General features: G+C 32.2%; 1 protein-coding gene across 1 annotated transcript in view; it reads right to left on the bottom strand.

The window, feature by feature from the left end:
* The window catches only part of LOC131850454 (uncharacterized), a 71,396-nt gene that overhangs the window by 38,659 nt on the left and 5,358 nt on the right, over positions 1-27,379 (bottom strand). The window contains exon 2 of the mRNA XM_059200674.1: positions 24,612-24,664. The gene's annotated coding sequence lies outside the window, so the exon portion shown is untranslated. The remainder of the gene's footprint in view (positions 1-24,611; positions 24,665-27,379) is intronic.

Below are 27,379 nucleotides of genomic sequence, written 5' to 3'. Positions count from 1 at the left end.
TGAACATTTCACAACAAAGTTGGAGAAGCACGCAAGTGGAAAACAAGTTGTTTTTATATCTTGCAAGATTATTGCTACTTATTCAGAAAGTTATAAAGTACGGAATACAACTTTGCAGTTATTCAACGGTCAGGAAAAATAACTATCTTCAATGTAACTATATGAACTCTGAGAAACGACTTACAGTAATCGAATTAACATTAAGTTGCTGCGAAGTCGACCGTCGCGGTACGGAACTTGATTTAATTACATTACACGGACCACATGCATACTCGTAGATACAAGTATCTTTAGAAATGTGGTCTGTATATATATATGTCAATATTTTATTCCAATACTAGCTATTGGAGGTCATTATATCTCGATGATCATATTTACGCGTCACAAGTTTTACATAATAAGAAAAGGATTTCCAGAGTAACCGTTGGTTTTGTATTGAGTTTTCTTTTCCCTTGTACAGTCGATACTGTCTTTTTGTTTTTGTGATTACCTCCATACCTCTATATTGTGGTGCCTAACATAGTTTATTCTTACGCATTACCTCTCAGTGAAACTCCATTAGCCCTACAAAAACTTCTGCTTTATTAAATTGCAACTGAAGTCAATATATAAATAGCATATTATAATGTCAGTAAAAAAATAAATCCGTCAGTGCTCATTTAGTACTCATTATATCTGCAAGAATAGTTCTTGCACTAAGTCCTAGTTACTAATTAGTTATTTCATAAATTTACGAGTAAAAGTTCAAGAAAATGCTTCAACTTCTGTACAAAGTTTCCTGAGTTCGTTATGCAGTCATAAACGTATAATTCAATAGATCTTATTGAATTATTGAAGATGACTCGAGTAAGGAGACATACCAACAAAAAGAAAATCGCATGAAATCGGTACATTAGTCTAGGACCTATATTGCCACAGACACATCAAACTTGTAACACTTATCTTTTTACATCGGGGGTTAAAAAGTAAAAAGAAAACAGAAAACACTTTCAAATAAACCTGAATAGCAAGTAAACAAAATAAAACATCATTATGTGCAAATAGTTTGCGGCCGAGTCAACAACATGACACACGGTGCTCGCACCATGTCTTGACCGACTCTGAACCCGAGTTCATAGACATCTGGCCCACGTTTGTACAATGTAGTGTTTAGTGTGAGTTGACACTGTTGTTAGGGTGATTTTAGGAGTACATAATAATAACCCTCCATCTAGTCCCGAGCTAAGTAGAGCCAGTATTATGGGTAAGAGACAACTGATATAATACTTAAATAAATATTGTTGAAAATAAATATATAGTACTAGTGCCTGCGGTTTTACCCGCGTGAGATTTATAGCCTATATGTTATTCTGATGTATAAGCTATATGACTGTAAAGTTTCATCAAAAATTCGTCCAGTAGTTTTTGCGGGAAAGAGTAACAAACATCCAACCATAGTCACAAACTTTCGCATTGTGAATATTACTTTTTTATGTACATATACTCGAGAGAATCCGGGTCACTTAAAAAAACCTATAAATCTCGGTTGAAATGTAAAATTAAATATGTATAGGTAAAGTGGTAGGATATTGCAAGCTACGTACTATGTCAGGTGGACCTCGACGCGGTTCCCCTGGATAATATTGTGATAAGTTCTAGTGAATTAGACACGATGGGCTAACTGACCTGGCCACATGCTTATCTTATCAACCTCCACTGGTATCCCGTCAGCGTAAACCGTTAGCGCAGGTGGGTACACCAATCCGTAATCAAACATTAAAAAAACGTAGTAGGCCATGCTACTGCCGTCTCTCGGATTAATTTTGATTTGCTGTCAGTATTTTCGACACCGAAGATTCATTCAGAAATATAAAATGACACAAGTTTTTTTTGTGCGGTTCGAATTCGAACTTCTTTTGACTGACGTTGATACCTATTGAAGTTTGAATGATTTACGCTTTACATGTTGTATAGTTATTCATCATTTTTAATTATAATATTTATATAATTAATAGATACGTACATTGTACTGGTCTAGTCTTCACGCACAACGGCCCAAATGAGAGGCCAATTGCGGAAAATGGAGTCCAACCTGGTCTAGTCTAGCTTTCCGATGTTTATCGTAAGATATAATTTTACGTAATTTCCTACGCGCATATATACAAAGTATAGACCAGTGATTCTCAACCTTTTTTGACCTGGGACCTTTTGATTTACTTCTTGTTAGTGAAAAAGATTCAAGAACACTATTGATCTATAAATAATATTTAATCATTAGTAATATTTAAACAAGCATACGTTTAACTGCCCGAACATGTTATATTATGATGCCGATTACTTGCCGCCTTTTTGGCTACCCGCATTTATTTTATTCACTAACAATACGAAGCCCTTATAACTGAACTATAACACGGTTAGCTATAAAGGTTTTATAGAAATCATCATAACTTTATGCACTTTAGCGGTCCAACTCGGTCCGTAGGTGGTCTTCGGACCACTGGTTGGGAACCACTGGTATAGACCATCAAATTACTGTGATATAAAAGAAAAAGAGCGGTCGGTCTGGTAATGGTATTCGTTGCCGTTATGCGAAGCGGTCGGCGCTCCCGTGCCGCTACGTGAAGCGCCCGCGCATGCCTGCTGTTGCAATATAAAACATTCAAAGCAAAAACGCTAATTTCTGCAAATAGTTTTTAAAAATTGTTACTTTTTCTTATCTCCCTTTAAATCAAAAGTAGCCTTTCTGTAGCCAATAGTAAAGGCGAGAAAATTTCATAAAATAAAAACAAGCTATTATTTCTTGTATCAATGTACAGATATTATTTTGAGGACTCAATAAACAAAAACTGAATAATTGTCGTTAAAAGGTAACTAAAATGCTAAAAGATACGTCATACGTAATTATATTAATCCATTTAACTTACTCGTAGGTACACAATTACGTCACGACACTAGTACCAGCCTTACTAGTTCCTTGTTGTATGAACATTACTGATAACTTAAAACATTTTTACGTCCCTGTTACGTGTTTTTACTAACACATTATTATCGGTAGGTACAAGGTTAAATAGATTATTTTAAGTACAAAGAAAATTAAAAGAAATGTTATACTTAGTTATATCACCTGCAATTATTGTATGCTATAACTACATCACGACTTTAGTGGGTACTATTGCTGTGTTGACAAAATTGTTGTTGTTACAAGGTAAAAAACTGTTTATTTTGTAGTATTTGTTTTATGCACGTGCACGACCCTACTTAATCTGTTTAATGCAAATAATACATATTTATTATTATCTAATAGACTGTTTAGTAACATTTTAAATAGAGACCTATTCAAAACAATAAAGTAAAATCACGAATCTGTTCCTTTATGACTTCGGTTAAGTAAATGCAGAATTAATTATCGATTGTAGCGTACTTAATGACTTTGAGATAATACATATTACGACGTATCTCATAAGTATAGGATGAATCCGCAGAGTAAATAAATAATATGGAAATTATAAAGGCGAAATATATGTACATTGTACATATATTTCGCCTTTATATGTACAATGTACATATATTTGGTATACTTACAATGTACTTACATGCCTACAGAGTCAAAAAATCATACAAATAATATTTTTCTAAATGCGTAATTTTTAATACGATGCCTTCTGTTCAGAAAATACAATTCATTAACAAAACTCCAATATAATATTTGTTACTTGAATGCATATTGATGACAATGTCATAGGTCAGAGATAAAAAATATAGAGCACATGTTTGCTCGAACCGTTGGTCTTGAACAGCCGGCGTACAATTATGGAGTCTTAAGTATTTATTTAATTAAATCTGATTAATAGTCACAATTATCAGCGTTTGTGACAATGTACGTGATAATTTATATACATAATAAGCTAAAGGTTAAATCTTGATGCGCCGATATTACTTTACTTGGAATTACTACAGATAAGAGAATATTACATTGCATTAGTGAAAATAAGGCACTGTCTCGTGGAATTCGTCTATATCTTTATTTCGGAAATGTTCTGTTCTAAAAGTTCGAAGTAGAAGTTGTTGAAAACATACTTATAAAAAGTCTACTACCTGCAAACCTAATACAGACACACAGTCGTGTATTTACGTATGTTCGTATAGTTAAACTCATTACATTTTTTGTTCCCCTTTTTTGTATACTAAAGAATATACCTAATATCTTATGACACAATACACCTAATCTAGTGTAGATTAGGTATATTTTAGATGAAGAAATTGTCGTACCTATCCATTTTTTAATTGATGTTAATGGAATGGTGCAACCGCCTTCGCTAACGGTTTAATCTGGCGGGGCACCAATGGAGGATGATAAAATGAGCATCAGGTCATGTGAGTCAGCCCATCGTAACAAATTCACCAAAAAAATGTCAGGATGGTTTCCAAGAGGACCTGCGTGGAGGTAGTCCACATTACTAACAATCCCCTTTCCCCCTGCTATACATTTATGTGCACAGTTGGCATTCCGTGTTGCTTATCAGGTCAGTTATCATGCGATTCTTCCTGGAAATCATTGTGAATAATGTTTGGGCAATTCATCACTATGAGTTAACTGACCTGACTTCATACTAATATCTTCATATCGTCCTCTTCTGGTACAGCGTATACCGTTAGCGCAGGCGGATGTACCATTATGGAATGGATCACTAGATAGATTTATAAATTAAAAAATATACATCAATTTAGATATGGTAGTAAAGATCATTTACTAATTATATTATCTGTCATTAAGCGTGGTGCCTACGTCATTAATAATCACGCTATTTATTAAAGTTCACGACAAATGAATAGTAAATATGTGTTATCTGTGCAGCAAACGACGTTCAACGACTTTGCCTTATCTGTCGGTGACTGAATAAATTGTTATTGAAATAAAACCATTACAAATATTAGCCTTTAGACTGATTTCAACACGGGATAAGATGATATGTTGTATGTATAGTACATAGAATGCTATTTTTTTTGTTTACTTTGTGTTATGACGATTATTCAGTTTCTTTCTGGGGTAAGTGTACTCGTAATTAAAAAAAATACTATGTTTAAACACTGTTTAAAATAAATAGAGATTAATTGCGACTTTGTCTACATTATTTAAACTAAAACATAGCATATGATCGTTCTCGTGACACAATCTATCTTCATGTTTCATTAAGATCGATTTGTTGTAAAAATATAACAAACAAACAGACTGACACACAGACACACTTTCGAATTAGTATAGATAAATATTTCTCAAAAACAAAAATTTTGTCGGATTTATAAATGGTGGTTCTCCTTGAAAACCAACGTGGTAAATTGTCATTTGCCAAGATGGGCTAACTGCACGCTCATTTTATCATCCACCATTGGTGCCCCGCCAACGTAAACCTTTAGGGCAGGGGATTGAATCATTCCAATATCATACATTAGATTTAGAAAAAAATTGTATGTATAATTATAATAATCTCAGGGCAATTCACTTCAGCGCCATCTAGATCGAAGTTAAGATAGCTAAAAGTTGTCTTATGGGTACTAGACAAATATTTTTTTTCCTAATAACATACATATTATACATAGAAAATATACAGACCGCCACAAATAATCATACTCAAGGATACAAATGTTTGTGGCGTACAAGGAATCAAACCCGCGACCATCAGAAGTAAGGCGGTGTGTTACCGCTAGACCACAGAGGCCGTCAAAAATGTATGATTCGGATGAGTTAAGGTGCAGCAAGAACTCACCGACGCCGTTGAGCGCTAATGTCGACAGTGTTCACGTCGCCCTGACCTTGTTACTCTCATGGACGCCACAACTGGGTCACTGGGTCGATTCATTTTTGCGTTATTTCGCATTACGCAAATCTAGACAGACTGCTTCATTCACTTCAGTTCTCTTAAATATCAACAGTCAATCATTAAGCTGAAGAGTAAAAATATTCAAAGAGAACTTCAAGATTCAAACTTATATTATAAATGTAAAAGCGTGTCTGTTTGTTTGTTAAGTTTTTACGACTAAATGGCGGAATGGATCATGGATCAATATCATTTATTCTTTTCGGACATATTAGCCACTTATGAACTTTTTGTAAATAATATTTTTCCCTACCGTCCAGTTAGAGATCTACAGATGTACAGTATACAGATTCTTAAGACGTGAAAACACACGATAGAAGATACCACTAGGAAGCATATTAGCTACTTTTTATCTCAAAAAAAGCAGTTGTAAATTTTATATAACACTTAGTTTAATATAAACAGATAAATTTTACAGATACAAGCTGTCAGCTATCACTTCGTCTGCACAAACTTTTATAACCTTTTTCACATCTTCCAGATTATTTTTAATAGACTATGTCCACCTTGTTATACAAATAACATTATGTTAAATTTCATTTATATCCACTCAGACTCTTAAACTTTGAAACACACACTCGTACATTAGTATATTACATAGGAATTTCGTACTTTAATAACGGGATTTTCCTCTCTTGGTGTTATTAAAATATTTTAGACATTCAAATACATAATTAAACAAAAAAATTTGCCAGAATATTGGACAGTAATTTTTTTCTTTATTCGTGTTTCAATCTCTTTTTTCGTAGAGTTTAGTAAAGTTCATTTTAGATGGGTTGAGAACACGGATCAGTTAAGACACAGTCGCAGTTACTATCGTACTTCAGCTGTAAATTAGTAGTCTAATTACCACACAAGAAACTACGTAAATAAGTTACGTGATTATGTATACAATAGATTAATAAATTTCATTTAATAAAGTCAAGTGTAAATATTTTATAAATCAAGTACACAGTGCATTTGTAAATGTGACTAATAACATTGCGTCTATTGGTTCCATTATAAGATTCCTGTTTGAACCTTTGGAGCGGAATTCAGAAAAATAAAATTGTAAACAATTTTTTCTATCGGAATACGTCCTTTCTTCACGATTATAGTCACCAATGCCGAGTCGCAGGTAGTCCCCCTTTTCCCCTGTTCGCTCAGAGACAGTTTAGTTTTTTTAGGTGAAAAAAAAACTCACTTTGTCTGAATCTTTTGTACTGTTTCTACCTACTTTCTATAACTTACGCCTGCTTTATACTATGTCTGTAGAATAAAAAAGGTTTATACTACTTCTGAAGACGCATTGAAGTCCAAGAATGCAGAACCACTAAAATAAGAACTGTGGTGTAAGATTCAGAAGTGGCAAATTCGGAAGAATCAGTAACCAAATTCAGCGCAAAAATGTTGGCAAGAAAATATTGAAATCGATTAATCTAAATCTTTGTTGGCAGGTACTTAATGCCAGTACACACGACTGTCTAATTGGAATTCTTCCAATAGGTCAGTTGACAGTCGAATTGAAATTAAGTTTACTGACATGTGTATGTCTTAATTATTCATCTTTCTACATTTACGCCACAGCTTTAATGGAGTAGGCAGGGATAGTACTTCTTATAACTTGTATGTATATATACATATATATATATGTATATAGTTTTATTAATAGTCTTATTCCATTTTATTTACTCAAGCCATGTATTATATAACATATAAATAACTATTTATTATAATAAAGATCTTATTGTATCATATAATAATTATTATACAAGTGTTCAGGTATATTACCGAATTATATTAAATATTGTACTGAAATGTATTAATACACATAACGGTATTCATATTCATTTAATAAATATGCAATGTATTGTTTTTAATTATAAAATAAATATAAACGTCTACTTCAAATAATGGGATAAAGTATTTATTTCAATTGTGTTGAAGTAGTCATTTAAATATAACAAAATACATAAAAGAATAATAATATTGTTCTACTATTCCAATCTGATTAATCTAGGTACTTACGTACACATGTCAATAGATAGCTGGATGGTATAGTTATTGTAAAGAGCGACAAATCAAAGCTATTCATCACAATTTTTTGTCGGTCTGTCTGTAAGGCTGCAGATGTTGCGCAACTGAACTCGCACAATATCTATGTAATGACACGCCAGCTCGCTACGAAACATCAACAATGGGCCACATGACTTTGTCATTGTAAATTATTTGACACTTGCTATACTGGTTTCGGTGTAGGGGTCCTTTTTGACCTTTTGAGCCGAGAACCCCGAAATGTGTAAGGGCGTAAAATATTTTACCTGCTTCAAGAAATGGCCTACGATCAAACGGAAACGGTAGATAAGTATAGTGTCCGACTGCACTTTGTTTCGTCTAGTTTTGACTTAAAGTTGTTTCGGTAGTAAATTGGATGAAACCGACATTAACATTGTTTACAATAATTTCTTAAATTAGATTATCAATATCGATCAATAAATTTGAGGTTATATATTAACCTCAAATTTATTGAATTAAAAAATATTTTGATCAATAAATCTCTTTGGTTGTTATAAAATAGGTACCTACAATGTGTAAGTAAAAACAATATTTGTACAAATAAAAACAAAAAAGAGCTAAACCCTTTCGATGAAAACATCATTCACTTCAGACAGAATTAATGAATATTCGTTAAATCGTGACATCGTAACATAACCTGATTAGAGAACATTCTTTTTGAAGTAGTGTAAAAAATATAAAAGACAACAGACCTGACTCCAATAAATTTGTAAGATACCCTGCGTGTATTAAATAATCAAAAAAACTGGTAATAAGGGAAAAGGGTATCGCTAAAGAAACTGTGAAGGGGGATAATCGAGCATATAAACGCGATTCGAAATAAGCCGGGGTGCGCGCTGACAAATAATAATAACTCGTACCGATTAAGGAGAGTCATCGACCTTCGAAAAATCTGACCTGCGCTGCGCCACAAGGTTGCCAACACGCCGCGCCGCGCCGCGTCAGCCGCTTTGCCGCTTCACTCCAATAATATTTTAACTATTTCGGGCTTCCTCTTTCTGATTACAGATAGTCGAAATTCCTTGATAGCTGAGAGAACACAAGTACAAGTGCAAGACCTAACATCATACCTACAACATACAACTGAGTAAGTTTATATAGTTCTAGAAGAATTCGATTACTTCGCGAAATGAATTTTAGCACAAAGACCTTGAATATCGTTCACTGCCACCTAAGTAACAATGTAGTGTCTGTCCAAAAACTAAATCTGATCTGACACATACATAAAGATATGTTTTATGACAGTAAACTGAGGATAGCCTCTTATTACGAAAAGTTTTGTAAAGAATAAAGTACAAAATTCATCACATTGAAATTAATCAATTTGAAGTTCATTTACAACATACAATTGTACATGTATAAAATTCATCAAATTGAAATCAATCTTTTGGTAGTCTTCTTTGGAAAATATATATAATAGGAGTACGGTAAACAACAACAAGCACGTTCAGTGGTGGCGAGTGAAGAACAAGGGTTCGCTTGTGTAGTTCAAGTCGACCTTCAAATTCATAGAATGGGTAAATCCAGACGTTAGCATAAACAATTACCGACATTCTCACAAGCGTATGAAATGTTATCGTCCATTCGCTTTTCACCGATAATATATACGTACTAATTTGCGACCGATTATGTTTTATTTTTACCTACTAAATATATACATACCTATATACTACTTGTTTTTCTTTCAATCAGTGACCTCTACGTACAGAATTGGCGAATCCAAGGCGATGTATAATTATCGAAACAACCCGTTCTTCTTGAAATTGCAAGTAGGTTGGTATCGATAAATTAGTTTGCTCAGAGAATGTCAATAAACTTAGCAAATAATTATACTTGTTAATGGAAGTTAAGTATGAAGAATTTCAATTTACGGTCGGTAGGAAGGTCTTGTGGGGAATTGTTTTTTTTATCTAAATTGTGAAATAGTCTGAGAACAACATATCATACATCATATACATAGTATAAAGCTATCAGAGCTAGGTTTACTACAGTGTATGCTCAGAAATCATATGGATATAAAGTTAATAGCTAGGTTTTCTATCGTGTATGTGTACCTCTAACATGGGTAACTCTATCTCAACAAATACTACCGCTAGCAGCTTGCTATGCAAACTTAATTCCGGTTTGAAGGACTACTTACGTCTCAATGTATTTTGAGATATACTTAATGTCATTCATATATTACCGTTACCACTTTCCATCAGATGTGGTATCAACTGTGTTTACCATTACAGTGAAAAAAAGAATCTTTCTTTTCAGATAAGCAAATACTTTCAATATGATTTGAATATTGGTATTTAACAAATTGTGTAACCAACTAAACGGGTGTGTCAGTACTGTCAACATTCGAAGTAAATACACGTGGTTTGTTTAGTTTTATTCGCACTAATATTACCAAGTCACCAGTAAACAGGGCACCGTGACCACCTCTCCAATTTTCCTGTTTAAATATGTGAACGAGATTTCTTGGGCCGCAACGAAACTCACATAATCACTAATATTAACATTGTTACTACAAATTTAAGGCTTGTTTATCAGTGGCCCTTAATTTACTTTACATTTAACCAGTAAATTTAAAAGTAATATTTTATATATCTGCCATTTATGATATTAACCTTTGGTTTATTTCAATAAGTGGTCAAATATCAATCTTTAATTGAACTAAGTATACACTAAAATGTAAAACAATATTTTCGCGTCTAAGGTAGAAGTAATAACAGTCCATCATTTGCCTCGTTAAATAGAAGTAAAAGACATTATTTAAAACTCTCATACATTTGTTTATTGATTAAATTCACTACTTCAGATTTGGTAGTTAAAATAGTACACGCAGCCCATAATCATATAGATTACTACAACTCTAATTAATTAATTTGTGGTGGATAGAAAAATAACTGATGTGTGATACCGATATTATAAGGAAATGTATCTTTCGATAAATAATAAATCGAATAACTCTAACGCATTCTACGCTGACTTCGGTACATCCATAGTTTGAAATAGGATTGATATACGAAAACAAATGAAAGGAGCGAGGCGAGGAGGAACAGCATGGATTTTTTGATCGATAGGAGCCAGATAATAGCTGCTCGTCTAACCCCTGAGGCCCTGAGGCGGGTTAGTGTCCATGATGAATTTTCCCCATGTAAAAAAAAGTATTATATACCTGTACACGTGATGACGGTCCATCTACAGCTACCAACATCATATCTCTAAGGGGCCATTCATAAATTACCTACACGTCACACCAACTTCGTATTTTTTTACCGATCCCTCCGTCTTTCACAGTTGGTCACATTTATGACACTGCCCCTGCACTGACACTTTCCTGGTCTGGTGCTATATTTTAAATTTTTAACTATTACAATTAATAGTTCAAAATTCATGTTTTACTAGTCATATTATAAATATTATATTTTCAAATACTTTTTTACACTATGTCGATGCCGTATTAATAGGTATATGACTTGATTTTTTGGCCCCTAAGAATATTCTAAGATTATATACATTGATGACTTTGAGAGATTTCATTAAATAAATCGATATGACATCGATCGTATTAAAGTGAAAGTTGTATTACCAACAGGATGTAGACGCAATGTTAATTAGCACATACTATATGTATCGTGGTACATGGTATTGTGAATAAGGTCGACAGAGGTGAACATCCCCTCAAGGAGAACCGTTGACCCCCGATCATATTCATGCGTAGTTGTACAGAGGCACGGTTGGGACGGAAATCTTGTACCTATCTACTTTTGCCAATATCACGACATGGCAACCCGCCTTCTCCAATGGAATCGAATGAAGTTATTTACAATATGTGTATATCAAACTAATTGTGTACGTGATGTAACGTAATGATTTTTTATGAAGACGAAACTGGTTTGATCGTTATTCATTGCATTTACAATATTAAATGTCATATAGGCAAACACTTATCTTCTAATAATACACATTTTAAATTTTTTATGAAAATGGAACAGAAAGAAACAGAATGGAAAGAAATAAAGAGATATAAAAATAAGAAAAAGAATCTATAGGAACATATTAAAATAAGATGTATATGAGAAGAACGCAAAGAAAGCTAAAGAAATCATAGAATTATTCGCTTAAGAATCTAAACCACTTATTGGTAATTTGCAACCAGGTGAGTACTTATAGCAAATCCTATTGCTTTGATTCTGATAAAGCAAAGTATAGCAACAATATTGATTGGGGTAACTAAACGAAGCGAAAGTCGATGACCTACACGAACCGAATGTGTACAGTGTGTATTGATTAAATGTATATTAAGAAAAGTGTATATATATGATAGGTGTTTTTCATTAGATCGATAAATTGTTCTAGAATAATCCCCTATCTTTACATAGTATATAACAAAGTCGCTCCCGCTATATGTTGAGTACGCAACGGATTTTAATGCAACTTTCAGTAATAGATAATGTCATTCAAGAGGAAGGTTTATATGTATAGTATATGTACATCCGTACGAATCCGGGCCGGTAACAAGTATAAGTTATAAAATGTAGTCTCATAGATAATAATCACACAGGTGTAGAACTTAATTTAGTTCCCATGTTTCAGATATGGTGTTCCTCACGCTTTTGACCAGTAAATGAATATTTACGCAATCTACCCTAAATGATTTGTAATTCGTATAGTATGTACAATCATTATTATTATTACAGAAAATGACGTAGGTGCTAGCATTCCGTCATTCATACGTTTCTTGCTAGCAAGACGAAGACTAGTATCGAGGAATAAAGTGTTTGCTCCTAGTGTCAGAGATAGCAATATGTGTAATCTTATCAAGCCGAAACACAACATAAGCGTTGTCGTTTCGACGTAGAAATACGTGCCTATGATACAAACATACTTCAGCGCTTAGATAAATAGAAATAGGGTTCCTGCACCATATTATTCACATGAGCAGGTAAACAGGCGAAACACAAAAAACTTTCCTAGAAGTTATCATAATATTCCCTACACACACATACACATGTATATGTGTGTGTAGGGAATGTTATTATTACAATGTATTGGATAAAAAAGGGACTCCGGCCCAACTAATAGATAAAGTAGTGATCACACTACAATCATGTGCGTAATATATTTGTTTAAAACTATACAGAAATGATCGCGACTTCCGCATTGATATGTCAACTCTGCATTCGATTGATGTTACATTGAAATTAAAACTAAATTGATGTCAGGGTCGTACAGTCGACGTGTAGTCTATAAATTTTCACGCTACGAGTAATAAATAAACTTCGAGTAGCTTGAACAATAGCTTTGTAAGCAATAGCTTTAAAACAGCTGGTACATATACATAAAAATATTTAACGTGAGTGAGATGTTAGTTAATCATGTTAATATTTTAAATTCGACAGTGTGTCTATTTGTTTGTAACTTTTTCTGAAACGGCTGAAAGAATCATACTTTTATCCCAAAAAATCAGATTATGTCGCGAGTACTAACAGCTAGTCAAATATACAAAGTAAAATTTTATTCAAAAAATATGTTCTAAATTTGTATTGTATATATACACTTATTACCAGCGCGATATCTTCGCAAAAAGTTAATAAAACTTGAAGATTTTGCAATACATAGAATTATCTTCGTTGTGGAGCCACAAAAAACCTGTCGCGATAGAAACTGAAATTTTAACTAATTATAATAATTATATTTTCATTGAACGTACTTACTGGTGCAGTAATTAAATGTAACCTACAACCACGACAAGATCACGCCTTGAACTTTATAATTGAGCCGATAGATAGATATTTAATTAGCTTGGATACTACAATTAATTGCTCTCGATCATAATACAGACAAACAATCTTCAATACCAAACAAACAGAACTGCACGAAGTGGCTTTTCAAATCCGGATATCAATGCCGACGGCTGTATCTTTGCATCCTACATGCTAACTAATAAAAAAATAAAAGCAATATATCATAAAAATAACGTGTATAAACATTTTCGAGGGACAAATAATAACCCATTTGAGGATTGATCATTTTGGAATTGCTAATTAAATTATATTTTTAAAAAATATGGATTTTTGCATCCTGCGTTCAAATAGCAAAAATCATTATTGCGCATCATAGAGAAATGATGGCGAAAATCAGAATCACAGAGAAACAAAACGTGTGATAAAATAAACAATAGATAGATACTAGATAGATGGTTATAGCACACGTACCGACACAGGTACTATCATAGACTATTTTTGGCAACGTTTCCTTCCTATTGACCTCGTAAAATGTTGACTGCGTATAAATTTAAATTCAGCTTGCGATTTATGAGAGTACAGAACGGGGTTATTTTAATTAACTGTGTCGAGCAATTTATTATAATAATAAAAAGATGAAGAGTCTTAAAATACTTATTGTTATTATATTAATGTTATGTTATACCTTTTGTTATTTTGTAAGTTCAGAGAAGTTAAGTATGGTTATTGCTTGATTTATATCATCCTCTTAAAGGGTGCTAAATAGAGAACAAGATATCTATTATTGCATGCTAAATCTTATTCATGTTTCTTGATGTAAATTATTTAAAATTTTAGCATAACAACAACAAACAGCCATATGCCCATAACTGGTTTCCTATTAACTTAAATTCAGAATTTATTCCAGGTTGTAAATATGTTAATAATAACCAATTAAATAGATGAATAAAATAAAATGAATAGTGAATAAATATTACAATGAGACACAAGGGTTCTAAAAATGACCCTTGTGGGACGCTTAATGTTACAAAATATATTATAAATTAAATATTACTATTTTGATACTATTATGAAGTGTACTAAGTATCCTAAGTTCATGATACAACAAATGTTATAAAGATTTTCTTCTATGTAGCTAGAAGGTCATCACTTATATCTAATCTAGGCCCTGCTTTATCAGTTTGGAAAGAAACATTTACAGTACAAAAAGGGTATGGGAAAATATTGAACTAATAATCCACGCCATATGGGCCATGATATAACAACTAGAACTCGATAAGATATTTAGATACATGTAATGTATGTAACTATTTTCGTATCCTCTTTAGACGTGTGATTATGTGATGTACGATAAGAGTGGTATCCTCGAATTTATACTAGTTCGCGGTTACGAAAAAATATTAAAAAAAGGTATGTTTGAAAAAAAAACAAAACATAATTATATTATACCTACATGATTTTTTCTGGGCATCAGATGCATGATGCGTCAGTACAGAGAATATGAGAATTAGACCGCCTTCGCCCGGTCGCGATAAACAAACCAAGGTAGCACTAACTCTACTCTTTCTTTTAAATCTTTTCTTTTATTCTGTTTCTTCTATAAAACTACGATCTACAGTAATTTAAAACTCAAACTCTATTAAGTCGGGCAGTTTCAATCAGGTCCATATAGTTATATATAAAGCGAGCAATCTTTCAAAATTTTGAAAAATATTCTATTTTATTTTCAATTTCATCATTTATGCAATTGCAGTACTTATTTACGAGCACACATCTTTCATTTTAATATGACAATAACTAAGTAGTTCGTATAAGCTCGCTGTACTCTCGCCCGTCAGTAAGCACGCAGACAGATTTATCAAAGTCAATAATGACCAGTCAATGACATACGAGTAGATTTAAGCAATGTCAAAGTAGGGCAAATTTTGCAAATAAATGAAATGAACTAACTTCACTTAACACGAATTCAGTAGAGTTTAGTTCATTTTGTCATTAAAGAAAGATTAGTTAGCAAAGATAAACAATTAGGACTATTAGATAATAACTACTGTAAGTAAGCGAACTTTACGCTCGGAAACAAATTTGGACAAAGTCGATCGTCCATGTATCGAAAGCGTAAATTAATTATGCTTAGCCGAAATACAATAACCTGATTAAAATTTTGACTTTGATAGTATAAATAGAAGAAACCATCAACAAAATCAGGTCACAATTATGGGTGTTCCTCATATCTATAAGGAAATTACTTAATGTACGAGTACACAAGATGGTATTATTAGATAACAATAAACAAAAACGAGTTCGAAATAGAATGCAACCTCCTTCCTTTTAAAGTTATTATTTTGTAAAATGAATAACGTATTTATCTCCTTTCTCGTCTAGTTTAACAGCATTCACCATTAGTGAAGGTTTCTAAGTGAATATGCACATACAAACTAATCAAAAAGCGATTTGTGACCCTAACCAATGACTGTGAACAAAAATACTAGAAATTTTCCGCTATGTTGTATGGTATGGTTACGAAATGGTTTGCGAAAGCGTTAGTTGCGTTGAAGGAGCGCGGATTTTTGACACAACACCGCCTAGCCGTGGCCTTCTCTCACAATGTCCCGACCCAACTAGGGTTGTCTAGCGTATTAAATATAAATTAACTTCTTAATTATATCACCGAAATGAAATCGTAAGGATACAAGCAATTTTTAATCAAATGCCCTATGTGTAGGATTGATATTTTAAAAGACAATAATAATATAATATTTGTAGTCGCATTTCCAATTTAATATGCCATACAAAAAGTTCATATACACACAGACAACATTAATACTTACATAATACAAGTAATTGTTATGAAACCTTAATTAAATTTATCACAAATGTTCAGGGTTGAGGTATTTTTAAATGTAATATTAATGAAGTTATTTTTTGACAACCTTGAGTCATGCATAAATAACTGTATATGCCTTGACAGCAATATTTACTGTAATATTTTAAATGGTGCAAAACTCTCTACTGCTGTCCTGATATTTCTACTTCCGTACGAATGTTTCTGTTTATTTTATTTTAAATTTTGATTTGGATCAAATATTCCTCTCAATCCGCTAAAATAAATAATCGACTCAATTAAGACATAGTATTGGTGGGGAGAGATGGTTGGTATTATTAGAAGTAGATATTTAACACAATAAGTCTAGTTGTACAAGAAGTTAAACAAAAGATTACTAACATACTATAAAGAAACGGATAACCAAAAGCAGGACTCTATCTAGTATACATTAAGTATTCCAACAGGAAGTTAGTCCAGGGTACGAATCAATATATAAAATAATAACTTTAAATTTTACACAAACGGGAATAAAAAATGGTGTAACGTTTTTACATTACTTAGTATTTATAAATATTTATACCTTAATATAGCTTCGTGGGTAACTATGTTATGCAAATTTGATAATTCACGCATTAACATAATTGAGGTAGGATTTATATTCCGTACTAGACGTGATGTAGCCTGAGTTAGAGATGACCATCGTATTGGCTAGGTGTCTAAAAAAATTACGTTTCCATGTGAACACATTTTAATTTGCGATGCACAATACAAATAATAAATTACGTTTAAAAGTAAAAAAACTTATAATAAAGTATGAATTTAGCAGTGTTATTACAATGCTCGATAGATACTACGGTAGCACGATACAACGATGATGCAAATGAATCAAAAGCAATTTATAAATGTTCGCAAACATTGCTTAGACTGGCAAGAAAAACAGACGCGATTATTTCATACATATGTCTCAGAATAACAGCAATGTACGCCGGGGAGCCGAAATTAAGGCCGGAAGCCATAAAGAAAAGACGAGTATTATCCACTTGTCCCGACCAGTCGTGAATTAATGATGGATACCAGCCTTATAAAGCCGCTTCTGGCTTGCTAACATGTACTTGGAACGTCAATTATGTAGATTTGCGACGTGATAATTGCGATTAAGCTCAGATGCTCAACCCTTAGCTCGGCCAGGCTTAATTGTATCGTATAGGCAAATTACATGTAAGTAACTATGCACGCGATATTTATTACTGCAAGGAATGTAATTCTACAAGGTTCGAGAGGTAAATGCAGCATCCCGGCGTAAACTAGATAGAAATGGCGGTAAGCTACACATAGCTCATGGTTTGTCCGGGAACAGGTTCGAGCAAGCGGGTGCAGGGGCGGAGACGGGGGCTGTCCGGGCCCCAGACGAGGGACGTCATTGACCTGCGCCCTCCGCGCGCCGTGCCTCTGACGCGACACCCGCGCCAACCGTAACTTTATTGTATTGTTGCATCGCAAATCAAATTCGGTGTTCGCGGCGACGTTTTTGTCAGCATTTCAGCATTATGTTCCGAAGTAAATGAACAAATTCTCAGAGGAAATTTAATAGGTGCGAGACTGTAAACTATACGTTACTTGATATGTATGGGTTTTACGCAACTATAGTCTAGGTACCTATATTATTGAGAATACTGGGATTGATAAAGACAACATTTGCTTACATCATTGTGAATATATTAACCAGAAAGTAATAAACACCTACACTAATACTGAATTAATGACTAATGTTTCATTGATGGAGACTACAATGAATACTTATATAATAATATCAGTGGCACTCAATGAGCAAATAGCCATTATTATTGCTAAAAGTTTTAGATATTGGTATCGAGAATTCATAGTTTTGCAAACGTTTTAAAAAACAAAACTGTGTTTTCAAAATAGTTTAATGTGGGTAAAAATATATATACATGTTAAAATGAAATAATGCGTTTAGAAAAGCATAGATTTTCATATATTTACTCATTGTGTTTAATTAATATAATCAGTGCTAATATAAAAAATGCTTTCAAGACATTGTTGTCATTTGTATAATTAAATGTTATTTTTCCAAGCAAATATATTATTATTGTAAATTAAACAAAATAAGTAAATTAAAAATAGCAAAAGCATAATACTATTTATTTATGTATGAAGTTTGTCATATCTCTGTATTATCGATTTTTTTTAATCGATAACTCTCTCTACTTTATTGATATTTAAAACCAGTTGTGAACAGTTTTTCATTATTTTTATTAAGTATAGCATTTCCGTTGAAAAAAGTATTATTATTTTTTATTTACATTTAAAAAATCGATTACATAAAAAAAATATCGAGTTAAAAATACAATCTGCCTACATACAGATCTACTAAAATACTGGTAAGATTAAAATCTTTAAAAAAAGAGAGAAATCGACCCTAACTCGAATACCATAAAGTTTATTTTCCATTAATATCATAGCAGTTTGTTTTTAATTGTATGACTCTGTGGTATGATGTTTAACCAAATGCAAGGAGTATCATTAAACAATATTTTAATGTAACAAACAAATACATTTCATACATGTCAAAAATATTTTTAATGAAATACTTACATTTTTTCATACATTTCATGTGTGTGTGTGAAAAATATCTTTGATCCATACATTTATTACATATTTCACTATTTCAAAAATGAAATGACAATGACATTTTTTCAAACCTCTCATACATTTCAAAAATTATATTTTAATGTACTCATCTTCTTTCATACATTTCATACATTTCAAAAATGAACTTTTTATGTAGGCATACATTTCTTTCGGCATCTCATACATTTCAAAAATTATATTTTAATGTAGGTACATACAAAGCCCCTTCAAAAATTATATTTTAATAAAAATTTCTTTCATACATTTCATACATGTCAAAAATTATCTTTTAATGTAGGACAGAGTTATTTTTTCATTCTTTTATTTATTTAGTCAAAAATGACTCTTTTATGTAGGACTTTGTTTTCATAGTTCTCATACTTTCAAAAATGACGATGTGGTCCATTTCTTTCATACTTTTCATACATGTCAAAAATTATCTTTTTGTAGGTCCCTTCTTTCATACTTTTTTCCTATACATTTCCTACATTTCAAAAATTATCTTTTAATGTAGGTGCATACATTCCACACATCTCGCCCCACGTTATCCATTTCAAAAAGTATAATGTAGGTACATAACACCCCTGGGGTCGAGCCCCCATATTTGGAAACATAAAAATAATGCCAAAAATATTAGATGAATATATTTTTAATACTATTGTTATAGTTTGTTTTTTAATCCCGGAGACTAAATTGACAGGTTGAAATGTCAAATTTTCAAATAATGTTACCTACCACCCCAGCGGGATAGTGGTGTACCTGCGATACCGATTTGTTCAATCGAAAACTTTTATTTTAAGAAATTAGTTTTAAAGCTTAATATGACGTTTCCATAACAGAATTTTATAATTTATTATTTTCGCAGCATTAATTTTTGTCGTTTCCGTACAAATAGTAATTTTACAGTATTAATCTACAAACCAACATTTTTTCAATACTTTTTCTTAAAAAGTACAATCAGATAAATAATTTAAAAATAGTTTCATAATATATGACACAACGAAAAGGTCATTTGTTTTATAAAAAACGCAGTTAGTCTTTATTTTAGTGAAAAATAAGAAAATTCTATTTTGATACAACAACCATATATTTATAAATACCTATACTTTATTAATTTTGTGTTAATGCTTTTTAAATAAACACCATTATTTCTGTATAACCTACAAAAATGGGTAAATAATTAAATTTCGGATAGTGCCACACCACAACATTATTTAAAAAATGCAAATACTTGGCAACTTGTGTGTAATAATAAAATATGAAGAAATTGTGATTGTTATTAAGTTTTTTTTTAATAAGTTCGTCAGAACAGAGAAACAACATTTAACATTTATTACTATTTGACATTGGATATTGACTTTAATTTTTGTAATTTATATTGTAAAACTTTAAGTTGGGCTAAAAAGGACTTGTACCCAGAGCCGTAAAACAAATTAATAAAAAAAATGCCAAATTTGTCTCGCAATCGGCCAATTTCAGGTTTAAAGAAACAACACATACACACGATTGTGTTTAATTAATATAGTAAATAAAAAGTGCCAAAACAAATAATTGTTATTTTAAGCAAACATTCAAAATAAATTAACAAAACATATAACTTTTAAGGTTTATTCTCTGTAAACCTCTTTGTTTTAAGCTCTCTCTACGTCCATGCTTTATCCGAACATCTTTCCCATTCTTGAAAAAAGTATTTATTTTTTTCACTTTAAAAAGAAAACATAAAAAAAAATTCACTTAAAAATACAATCTGCCTACATACAGATCTACTAAAATACTACTCACCATCTTTACGATTGTTAGCTAGTGATATGAAAAGATGGCGAGTGCAGTTTGTTTGTCAGTGTCATTAGAATTTAACGAAATACTCCATAATTCGAATTTTGCGGATATAGTATGTTGTCGACTCGAAATAAATATTTTTTATGTTTTGTTATTCACATAAGGTTTCGTTCGAGTCTACCGTACCCCTTGACGGAATTATTAATATAGATATGATTAGGTCTTATATGAGATTTATTTATATGTTTTCCGAGAAGTAAACAATAAAAATACACATCTAATCTAATATGAAGATATATTTTTTGTTTATAATGCTTAAACTTAAAAAATACTCAACCGAATTTATAAATTCCTTCACCTATGCATGCATTCTGCATTATCAGAAAGTTATATGGCTTAGATTGTAATATAAAAAGTGCGATGTTTACAATAATTCCAACTATGTGAAGCCGGGCCGAGTCGGTAAGAAAATACGAAAATCAGAGACTTAAACAAAAAGTTTTGTAAAACTAGTAGGGTCCGACTAGACGGGGCGAAACGAGAAAAATTCCGAGTCGCACAACATCGAGACCAGTAAGAATTTACTGGGTCAAGTTCATTATTGAGGAATAAATAGCTAGGAAAGGTGAGGCCGCCTTTTTATAAGCGACTTCGGTCTTACTCAGGTAAATTTTAAACTGTTTTAAAAGTGAAAGTGTAAAGCTATTACAGAGAATCAATATTATACTACGTAGCTACAGAATATAAAATTGTATACCAATACAAGGCGGAAGGAGATTGTTAGTAATATGGAGGACTAGTAACCCCATTCATCCAGGGGGGATTCATTATGTAGACGTCGACCTGACGTAGTACATTGCTAACGATGGGGTTACTAAACTACCCTGATTAATTTTAGATCAATTTGTCATGATGACCAGACCTGACATCAAAAAAAATATATAACCCAAGTGAAAGATTAACTTTTACTTTTATTTAAATAATTTTTAGTTCAGTTCCAGCAATCCACCTTTATAAATATAAAAAATATGGGTAACATTAAGTATGTTATCAAAATGAGATTGATTTCATTTATGAGGTGACCTATATTGAATTATAATGATAATACATTAATAGATAGTTATTATTGTTTGCGTAACGTACTAAGGATATTTTTTTGATGTAGTCATTAACAAGTAAACTGATTTACCTAAGTTAGTTTTCCCATCACTGTCCTTCAACCACTTTCTGCTTTTATGCAATCGTTAGCTGGTAGAGACTGCCATGGGGCATTGAGCTCATAAATTGTACACATATTTTAAATAGTAGTATTGTAATCTATAACGTTTAAATACATTATATATTAGAATACTACCACTTTTATTAATTGTTATTTATATTATTACATAAATTAAACCAAATCTTGTTAATATACTTAACAGATACTTATCCAATCAACAGAATCATTTTATAAGGTTACAAAAATAGATAGAATATATAAATAATAGGACAGGTGTAAACGCTATACTGCATCGCTGCAATGCGTTTTGTGCGGTCTATTAATATTTTATTAAGCCAGGTGTTAGGTAAGTACATACAGGAAAGTAATACTAGTTGCGGCTTAAAAGCGGGTGTAGTGTGGCTTCGGCTCTTCTTCTTTAGGGTCTAAACCCAATCTTGATTTATCTAATTCACCTTTGTACTGTTCTCATCAAACGTAATGAAGACTAAATTGGAATAATCGATAACTATACGTATAATTTGTAAAAATCACGCTATCTTTCTACATGTTACTTTTATTGAGTTCCTCATATAATAATGACCGTTCGCGTCAAATTTAAAACAGTATATGAGCGATAACTATTAATTATTTCATTGAACACGGAATATGAATTTAATGTATTGCTAGATCAAGAGTGTTAAAAGGTACAAAATGGTACAATCCAGTAACATTGATTGGAATTAATTTTCAGATTAGTCCGGCTGTAGGCGAGATAGATGTGGCTTTATTCCACGATGATTCTTAAGACTGCATTTTCCTTACCCCTCTCCATTCAAAAGGTTTTGTCCATAAGATAAGGCAACTAATATCAACACTTCAGACTAATCAGATTTTCTTTGAATAATTTTGTTTTAAAATTAAAGGTAACTGAAAATTCGCTTTTCACCAATAAAACATTTAGCTCATTCGCATGAGCAATCCAATACCTACAGTATAACATTGTTCGTGCTTGGGTTAGGGATATGCAAGGATCTCTCTGAATAGAAAACGAATGAATGCTAAAGAATACCAACATCGTAATTTTACTGTGTAGACTCACTCCACGTGTTAAGTTTAACGCCAACTTGGATAAGGGTGGCCGATACATACGTATTGTAATATTTTCAAAATAAGGATCATTTATTTGCATTCCCCGAAATGCCTTTAATTTAAAGTTACAATAACTTGACCCTTTAAAATAAAGGAAAATTATTACAAATAAAAGGGTTGTGTAAACCCACTAGTTTATTTATTATAATTTCTACTCATATATGCGTAGGCACATTTCTGTCAATATTAATGGTGGGCGCCCATTCTCTCTCATATTAAATTATTAAAACACATGAGTTGCGCACAGCTAAGTTCATTGTGAGCCGTAACTTAGAATAAAAATAAACCATAAGATACCTAATGTATATGCTTATACCGTTAAAGTGATGTGCAAATCGATAGAATTCTTAATATAAGTATTCTTAATATAAATATAATGGTTTTAAATTGTTTCTATTTCTGTTTCCTGTTTTATTTGTTTTAATGTTCAAAACTGGAATCCAGTTTTACTGACATCTTCCTTTTAGATAACTGGAATATTATTTGTATAAACCACAGACTTACAATAATGTTATTAACGTTATACAATAACTTAAAACGTAAAAAAAATCTATTTTAATATAGTAGGTAGATAAAAGAAGTAGCTCGCAATATTCGAACCAATTTTTTGCTTTATTGTGCGCACTCAATTTTACTAATTTCGTAGTAAAATTGCTAATCACAACGGGATACAACTTCAATTGCCCAAACCGAATAAAATTGACAAGATTGTAGGAGGTCTATAATAATCATTTGGTCTAGCAAGGCTTCAGGATGAGAACCAATTTGAGAACATACAATATACCTATTACATATAAACATAGAAACAATTGGTCTTGTTTCAAGTTTTGGCTAGCAACACTGTATGAAAATAACACTGAATCTAATGTATTTTTAAAACAAAGCCTTATTACTACAATCTTCATTACAATAGACCAATGACTATTACGAGGTCAGTGAAATAAATATTCTATTATAATGAAAACTATATTTGGTCATTATTTTTCTGTTTCTCTAGACAAAAGCCATACCCAGCGACTTATTTTTGATGTATTATTAAATTTTTTAGTATTTTCTGCGTTATATTTTTTATCTTAGTTAGTCTTATCAAGCCGATGTAATGCTTACATATAATTAGTACTATAAATTCGAAGGTCAGCCCATCTATCAGTCTCAAGGAGAATGAATATATGAGTCACTAAAAAACTTTATGTACTCGGAGACTTAGAAATTATACAAGTATTTTCTAGCAGATACTCGTCCATTATTTTGCATAACCCGTATCCTATAGAAATTTCTAATGCCTAGTTTATAGTCTGGTTTTAGACATTATATAATACTACATAATAATTATGCAATAGGTTGATAATAGAACTTACTTTGTTGTTAATTACACAGCGATGTTACATCTCGTTTGCTTTGATCCTTGGCCCTGTAACAAACGATAATCATTTGTCATTTATATTTAATTACAGCGGTTTTGCCCGCGTCTGTATTCTTCAGGTTCCGCGATTTTCCTAAACTCCTTTGTTAGTGAATTCGTTCCACGCGAAAGCTCTAATATTGAAAGTTTACACTTTATGGTTTAAAGATTGTGCGATAAGTCACTGAGATTGAGAGACATTCTGACTTATAATACTACACCTATATCTTGAATTATATACATAAACGTAGAGATTATTTTTGATGGTTCACTATTCACATAGATTTATCAAATATATAACACGTAAAAGTTTATTAAAGGAAAATATGAGTAATTTTTGTTTAATATACCCATTAATAGAAATGGAAATATGTCTCACATAATTAATAAATACCTAATTAAGTATGTTAAATTGTAATGGAATCACTGTTCTAATATAGAGATCATATAAACGAGATTTGCGTGACGTCAAGTTAGACGAAGCGTAACAATAGGCGTGCCAATTCCTCAATGAGCAGCGCAAGCGCCGACGCTCACGACATGGCCGTCCGTGTTCTGTCGACAAGATGGCGGGTGGTGAAAGTGGACGGTGACCGCAGAACCGTTTGCTCGGTAAATCTTTAGCACTACACAACCTGTTTTAAAATTAAGTTAAAATACGTATTGCATCCATAGTGGCATGAAGTAATGTAGGTACCTAAGCGTAATTCATCAAAGATTTCCTGACTGATATTAACACCCGTATCTTGAGGATATTGAAACACGTTCCTACGTTTTTTTAATCTTTTCTTATTGTATTTCATTCCGTAATTATGTTTACTACTCTTTTACTTTTCTCAAGCAATAAAATATATATATTCAGGTTAGAAATTCCTAACCTGTAAATTTGAAGACATAAGAAAAACTAAATATATGCCTAAGTTATTTTGATCGATGATTAGTATTCGACGGTGCATGTTGAACGTCCATCACTACTAAAACTGTAAGACTGCCATATATTTTTTGAACAATGACCCTGATCGACGCTATTGAGGCCACGGAATGGTTTTGCAACTGCGCGCACCCGGAAGTAGAAGTGCGTTCGAAATTCTCTATGAGATTACATAATCATTTATATATTATAAAACAAATTCAATAGTCTATTATTATGTCACGAAATTTTAACAAAATCATAATTTTCATTAGGAAACATACATTATAATTGTTAATTTTAAATAAGTTAAGAATAATAACAAGGCATAGAACTAGATCACGTCAAGCGAAACATAACTCGATTGCTCGTTCCCATCGTAACCAAGAGTAGATTGAAATTAATAAAGTTAGGAGCCAAGAGTGAGAAGCGAAGGCTGTGCCATGTAGGTGTACTGATCTTACCCACATCAAAGGCCATAATTAAGTTTGTGAAGACATTATTTGTTCACCATCCCGATGAGTTTTGTTATAATACTGCGAGATCCCTAAAATTAGTTATTGATTTCCGCCATGTGTTCTGTTTAAAGAGAAACACGTTAGTAATAAATTATAATGAATAATAAAATTTACACAACATAATTATTTTTCCTATTTTCACCCTCCATAGGGTTTATCAAAGACAAAATTAGTATTTATGAGACTGAAAATTTTCCCAAAGCAAAAGCGAAATGGACAAACTTTCATACAAATTCCGCCGTCACGTGATCAAATAAGAATTGAACATTTATTATCACATTCCCACTTTGGGGAAACTTTTCTATGTTTTATGAGTATTTCAACTGGTTTTAAGGTTTGTAAACCCTTTATAACTAAATTGTTTCAGTGGGTCACCTACTTTTTCTTCACTAAAAGTTTCGATCTCCCAGGTTGTCTATTAGAGATTGCTTTAAGCGATAAAGCCGCCTTTTGTTTAGCACTTTTATGTAAAGTTCTTATTTTGCAAATAGTTTTCTGTGCTCAATAAATAGTTAAATTATTATTATTACTAGTAGTGACATCCACGTGGATGTAGAGCCTGCTACACGTTCCGTACGCAACGCTAGTGTTACATTAAAAAGGAGTCAGTAGGAACTAGCCAGTCAGATGTTTTACTTACTCGTCTTCGTTTGTCGAAACTCCTCTGCCACTAAGGAATCAATTCGAATATCTAGTCTTACATATTTTATATCCTATAAATTAAAGTACATAACATAAATAAAACACACTCACACACAGACTATGTTAAGGTTGTATCTTTTTTATTTTATTTATATGTTTTCAAAACAAAAAGGGTTATTGCGTAGTCTTAGACATGTGTTAATAACCCATTCTCCAGCTGCACCGGAAGATCTAGATTCATGATTCGAGAGCAACTATAAACTTCAAACTAATTTTACGATACAATGTAACATCCAGAATCGCGACTCGCGAATTACATCGCGTAAATCAGACGGACTGACAGCGCTCTCGGGTGAATTGTGAATCATGGACGCGTGTAAGGCAATCTTGGTCAATTACCGAACGGGTAACCTTGTAGTTGTGAGGATGTGAGTGTGACGTCACCGGCCAAGATGTAACGACGACTGTTTCCTCCCACAACGACGTGTTAATTAACAATCGTTTGTGATTTGTCAATGTTTAGTTAAAGAAGTTTAAATCGAGTGACAATGTCACGTATCTCAAATAATCTACAATCGAAACGATGAAAGATTTGGGAACGGTGATCTCGAGTCCCGATAGTAGTGTAGATCCATCTCTCATCTCCATCTATAA

Source organism: Achroia grisella, unplaced genomic scaffold (assembly GCF_030625045.1).
Source record: "Achroia grisella isolate CSIRO2021 unplaced genomic scaffold, CSIRO_AGI_Agris_v1 utg770, whole genome shotgun sequence".
Lineage (NCBI taxonomy): Eukaryota > Metazoa > Arthropoda > Insecta > Lepidoptera > Pyralidae > Achroia > Achroia grisella.
This window is presented reverse-complemented; position numbering and strand designations above follow the sequence as displayed.